The 6371-nt window shown below is 38.7% G+C and overlaps 1 non-coding gene across 1 annotated transcript; it reads left to right on the top strand.

Annotated features, from left to right (window-relative positions):
* Positions 1–236: 236 nt before the first annotated feature.
* On the top strand, positions 237–355 carry LOC145044769 (5S ribosomal RNA). Its single transcript, XR_013681690.1, has one exon. It is a non-coding gene; the product is annotated as a 5S ribosomal RNA (ribosomal RNA).
* The last annotated feature ends 6016 nt before the right edge of the window (positions 356–6371 follow it).

Raw genomic sequence — 6371 nt, 5'->3', positions numbered from 1 at the left:
CTTCTAATGTAAACATCAAGATGGAGACTGCCCAAGACTACGAGTAATCGCGTCGTCATGCGAACAAACTTAGAAACCAATACGACTCCTATAACCAGATCGCCCTACAGTCTCACACCGACGGAGATACAAGAACCGTCCAGATAGCTTAACGACTACTCAACAATGGAATGATAAGACCAAGCTCCTCACCTTTGAGAGCTCAGGTCTTATTCTTCCAGAAGATAGACTTCAGTGGGTGTGATCATACCAACACTAATGCACCGGATCCCATCAGAACTCTGCAGTTAAGCGTGCTTGGGAGAGAGTAGTACTAGGATGGGTGACCCCCTGGGAAGTCCTCGTGTTGCAGACCTCGACAAGACTCCATTAGAAATCATTACTTTCTGCCTTGCATAGACGAATTGGTTGACCAACCATCAGGAACAATGTACCTTTCAGAAAGGGACTTAAGATCCGAATATCACCAGCTACGAATGTCAGTAAAGGATGTCCCGAGGACAATATTCCAAACTCGATGCGGATGCTACGAGTCCGTAGTGATACCCCTCGGATAGGACCAATACGCCCGTAGTATTCATGAACTTAATGAATAAGGTACACCATTCTTACTCGGATCAGTTTGTCATTGTCCTTGTAAATGACTTACTTATCTACTCTCGTAGTAAGAAGGAAATCATAAAGAGCATCTACGATAAACCATGGAAACATTACGATCAACAAAGCTCTATGCGAAGTTCTCTAAATATGAGTTTTGGATTTGAAGTGTCGAATTCCTAAGACACACTATTAGTGATGTGGGAATTCTTGAGGACCCTTCCGAAAAATTAAAACTGTTGAGAAATTGTCAGCACTTAAGACACTTATGGAGATCCGCCTAATTCTAGGTGTCGCTGACCTATTGTCGAAAGTTCATTCAGAACTCCTCGCGAATTACGGAACCTCTTACAACTTTGACCCAGAAGGGACTGGCCCTTGATTGGGAAGAGAAGCTAGAGGAAGAAGCCTTTGGAATTCTAAGGGAGAGGCCAAATTCTTTCGGAAATCTCACTTGCTACGCTTCGGAAAGCGTAGAAAGCTAAATCCAAGATAGTTAGAACCTCCGAGATTCTTACCAGAATCGGCCCCGTAACTCACAAGTCCAACCTATCCTGTGAACTTAGTAACATACATTTTACCCTCCACGTCTCGATCATGAAAAGATACCTTTCCGTCAGGGCTCTTGTAATCCCATTCGACGAGATCGAGATCAACAAGAATCTCTCTTTCATGAAAGAACCATTGTGACCATAGACCGACGGGTCAGGAGAACGAAGCCAAGCAGATTCCCATTAGTGAAGGTTCGCTGGAATGTCAACCGAGGAACCGCGTTCACTTGGGAGTGCGAGAATCAATCGATTAAGAAGTATTCCCACATCTTGGCTCGATTAATCATACCTACTTCCTTACCTAAATTCTAATTTCGGGACGAAATTCCCTCTAACAGGGGGATGATGTGACAACTGTCAAATTTCGGTCAAGTCAAAGTCAACAAGGCAAATCGATCGACTCAGTTAACCCTTGTGTACTAGGGTTTACGTTACGTAATTACTAAAGAACTCGCTATTTTAATGAGAAAACATCAATTGGAAAATTTGTATGTTTGAATTTCCATAGCCGTGAAAATGCTAAACACTGAACCAAAGCTATAAAACACTATTGCACACTCATCGGGAGTGTGTAGGACCTTAAAACATGGCTTAATGGGGTTTACAGACCATGTATTGCGAAGCCGGACACTCAAAAAGGTCACAAACGAAACCTCTCACAATCGTTTTCACTCTATCTCTTTCTATTTGAAATCTCTCCCAAATCTCTCTCAAAAGTTACTGTAACTTTTTGAAGTCATTCGCTTCATTCCGACCCTTAACTGGGTCAAAAATCGCTTAAAACGAGGTTAGAATGGGTAAAATACCCCAAAGGATCTGGAACCTGCCCCTAGGGCCGAAGCCTCTTAGAGGCCGGACCCTCTTGGGCTGGAACCACAACATGCGAGCTGCAGCAACCCCGACCGCAGCAAACGAGCCGCAACTTCTCTTTTTTCCATCGGACCACAGCTGCACTAGTTACTCCGGTTCTTGGCTGCTGAGGCCGACACCTCACCCGGAACTTCGGAATTTCCTCTTCTTCACCCGGGTTTCGACCACGACTCCGTTTTAAGCCCGTTTTTCATCGTTTTAAAACGGGATTTTAAGCCAAATTCATATTTTGGCATATAAGGACCCATATATTCATAAATTCAACATATTTTTAAGGAAATCTTTATTTAAGAATAAAATCTATTAAATAAGATCTTGTGGTGGAATGTTGATTTTAACTTAGTGTGTAACATAAGCAACCCCTCTCATACCCACTCCATAACCAGCTATTGTCCCCCACCATATCTAGTCATTCAAGGGTACTTTCCCAACCATTTGACCAACCATACTCTTAGTCAAAGGCTGAAAACTCACCCTCTCTCCTCATTCTTACTCATTTCTTTCATTTCCACCAAAGATCAAACACATCTTTTCTCTCAAATTCTCTCATATAATTTCGAGATTTCCAAGTCATTTTTCAAGCTTTACATATTCATTTGGTAAGTATCATCACCCTCCTTATGGTCATTACATTTCCTTTTACACAAATCATTGATTTCTTACACAAACTCCATCATTATTGTGTTAGATTCTCTAATCTTCAAATGAGCCTTCATGTGTTGTTGAGTTGAACAATTCATTTCTTCAACATTCACGCACTGAAATCACATAAGGTGAGTTCATACCCCTATCTTTTAATGTATTTCTTAAGTTTTAGGGGGGGGGGGGGGGGAATACAAGTTAAAACACCAAGAACACAACAAAACTCATTTAACAACTTTCATCAGAAAAGTTCAACTCTATTCACGGACTGTTTTGGTCAACCTAAATATTTTTTTTTCAAAAATGTATTATATTAAAATATTTCAGGTTTATACCTTTAAAATGACTACTTGCACATCTCCATACGATGTTTCTACGATTTATGGTGATTTTTACAAAACTGCCTATCATTTCAAGAACAAATCCGGACCAGTCTGTGAATATGAACATTTTAACACAAGTTAAAGGCTTCCATAAATCATGATAAACATTATGAATAAACTATACATAGTTTAGGAACTCTCAGATTTTATGGATTCATTTTTCGGCTTCGTATGAATTTTCTATGATTTTTCTAAAACAGCGCATAAAGGTTAAAAACTAGTTAACAGCTTATAACTTTCATAACACTTTGTATTAAGTTGAGCAAAGTGTATAACAATAAGTTCTAAATATTGAATGCGTTTCCTTGTTAGTTTATCATCATAAACTGAAATTTAGTCATTCATGAGAAGATTCTTCATTCATTTAGAACACATACATTAAGCTATAATAAGCATAGTTTATGGATTCATAGCACTAATATGTTTTCATAAAAAGGTTCTTATACACCACAAACAAACATACTGCACTATACTAGGTATAGTTAGGTCGCATATACATTACAAACATTTTGATAAGCTATAATAGGTATAGTATATGTTCATATACATTACAAAAGGTTTTCATACGAAAGGGGGTACAAATACAAAGTACCGGTTCTAAACAAAAGGGGGTTCAAATACAAAGTACCGGTTTTATACAAAAATTGGTACATCACAGAGTACTGGGTCTTCATATAAATGAGGTACAAATACAAAGTACTGGGTTTATACAAAAGGAGTACATCACAAAGTACCAGGTCTTTATATAAATGAGGTACGAATACAAAATACCGGGTTTATACAAAATGGGTACATCACAAAGTACCGAGTCTTCATAGAAATGGGGTACGAATACAAAGTATAAGGTTTATACACAAGGGTTACATCGCAAAGTATTGGGTCTTCTTATAAATGGGGTACGAATACAAAGTATCGGGTTTATACAAAAAAGGGTACATTGCAAAGTGTCAGTTAATCTTAGTATAGTTATAGTGACCCATATAGGGAGTTAACAAAACTCAAAGTATAAAGGATTTTATAAATCAAAAGGGTTTTCATGTTGATCTAAAACCACTTTTAATAAAAATAGGTAAGGATTTTACTGGTACGCTTCGGTCTCAGTATCTGAGATCACATAACACAAAACTCACACGCACATCCAGTCTTGGATTTTAAGACTACATATCGTTTTATAAGGAAAATATTGGTTTTTCTTGGTAACATACAAGTCATTGCAAAGAGCGTCTTTTAAAATCTTACTTTTAAAAGCTTATGAACCCACCAACTTAATTGTTGACATTTTTTCAAAACTAGTTGTATTTTCAGGAAATCAGTGAAACAGGAAAACCAACAACATTTTGAGATTGGGACGTTGAATCGTCAAACAGTTCATTTTGTCATCATAATGTAATTGAGCGAAACATGTAAACATATACTTTTTCATCATAAGTACTGAAAAGCTCTACCCTTCCGGGAGCTGAGGACCATCTGAGATTCCTCACAAAATTGGTCCAACCCTTGTCAGACCACTACTACTTTCGTAAACTCCATAAGTTTCACCCCATATCAACCCACTTCTTAGACTTGATAAGCGGTTGCCCGATGTCGCTCTTTGTATTCCACTCATCTTGATAGAAACCATTGGGAACCCTAACTTCGTAGACGAACCAGTAGGAATCACTAACATCACGAGATGGAAACCGCATCCCGTAAGTGAAGTTTTGTTAGAACGCCAAGCAAAGGCCATAGTTCACTTGGGAGTGTGAGGATCAGCCTCATAGGAAGTACCTTCATCTCATTACTCGGTCATTCATACCTACTTCCTAGCCTAAACTTGAATTTTGGGACAAAATTCCCTCTAACGGGGGGATGATGTGACAACTCGAAATTTATTCCATCATTTTTAAACCCCTCTTTCCGTTAATAAGCCTTGTTTTAATAAACTGTCCGATAGCCTTTGGAAGATGTTAATTAATGAAGGACTTTTATAATGACTTGGTACGGGTTGAAAACAAATTAGAAATACCCTCATTAATCCCTTGAAAAGTTCTAGTTTCAACCAAGTCGAAATACGACCACTTAATCCGGTGCGACCAAAAGCCCCGTTTAGCGGCAATATCGGGTAGATTTCCACTGAGGCCCAACTCAAACACCTATATAAGGGAGAGTAAACTTCATTTACACTATTTTCACTATCTCTTTACACACTCTCTCTACAACTTGTTTTCGAGCCAAAAACGCCCGTTTCGAGCCCCAAACTAGTAAGAAATCTATCCCAACTTGTTGTATAGCTTAGTTAACATGCAAATTCGTGTTTAAGACATCAAATATGGGCAAGATTATGTGTTTATGACCCAAGAACACTCTTGGACTGTGAACACCCTTAAGTGGGGTTTTTAAGCCTCAAAACCCCTCCAAAGTACCCCTAAAGCTTAGATATGGCTAAATGACTTATGGGAACGAACTTAGAACACCTTGAACTTAACTTTTGGGGAGTAAACTTGAGTTTACTGCCCAAGAACATGCTTGGGCCATAAACTCCTCTTCATGGGGAGTAAACTCAAATTCAAGTGTTAGAAATGCCCTCAAACACCTCCTATGGCCTTGGAAAAATGTCTAGAAGCAACCATCATTGAAGTAAAGGCATTAAACATCAATTAAACCAAGGAAATAGGAGTTTACGACCATAAACCCCCCTAGGATTGGTCCATGGGCCGTAAACTCCCAAAAAGTGCCCAAATGGTGCCCTAACTCCTTCATTTGACTTGGAAAAATGCATAGAACTTTATTCTCTACCATTTAAGTCCTTAAAACACCAAAAGAACATGCATATAAGAGCTTACGGCCGTAAAATCCTTGTTTAGGGTCGTAAACTCCTCAAATGGTCCATTTAAAGCTTTAAACCCCTTCATATGCATGATATTTGGACCTAACCTAATTCTATGAGTGAGATAAGACCATTTATCACCCTAGAACACCCTCACCATGAGTTTATGGTCATAAACTCATGGGGAATTGGTCTTAGGGCCGTGAAATCTATAAAGAGTTTACTCTTGAAGAGTAAACTCCCTATCTAGGCCATATATACCCATAGATGTTACCCGGAACACCCCTAGCACCTAATCAAAGTGTTTTCCGCACTTTAGGATGCGTATACGTGTTTAATTAGTATTATATTTACTAATTGTATGTAAACATATGTTATCATATGTTAATAGGTCACTAAGTGTGTTCAAGTCTTTACTTGACACCGAGCACCCAACCGACACCGTCGTTCGATCCACTTACAACAGGTGAGTTCATACCCATGAATTACCCTTTTAAATGTTTTTACATGCTTTTAGGGGGG

Source organism: Lactuca saligna, chromosome 4, assembly GCF_052625555.1.
Source record: "Lactuca saligna cultivar CGN05327 chromosome 4, ASM5262555v1, whole genome shotgun sequence".
Taxonomy (NCBI): domain Eukaryota; kingdom Viridiplantae; phylum Streptophyta; class Magnoliopsida; order Asterales; family Asteraceae; genus Lactuca; species Lactuca saligna.
The sequence above is the reverse complement of the archived record's forward strand: the minus strand, read 5'-3'. Positions and strand labels throughout refer to the sequence as shown.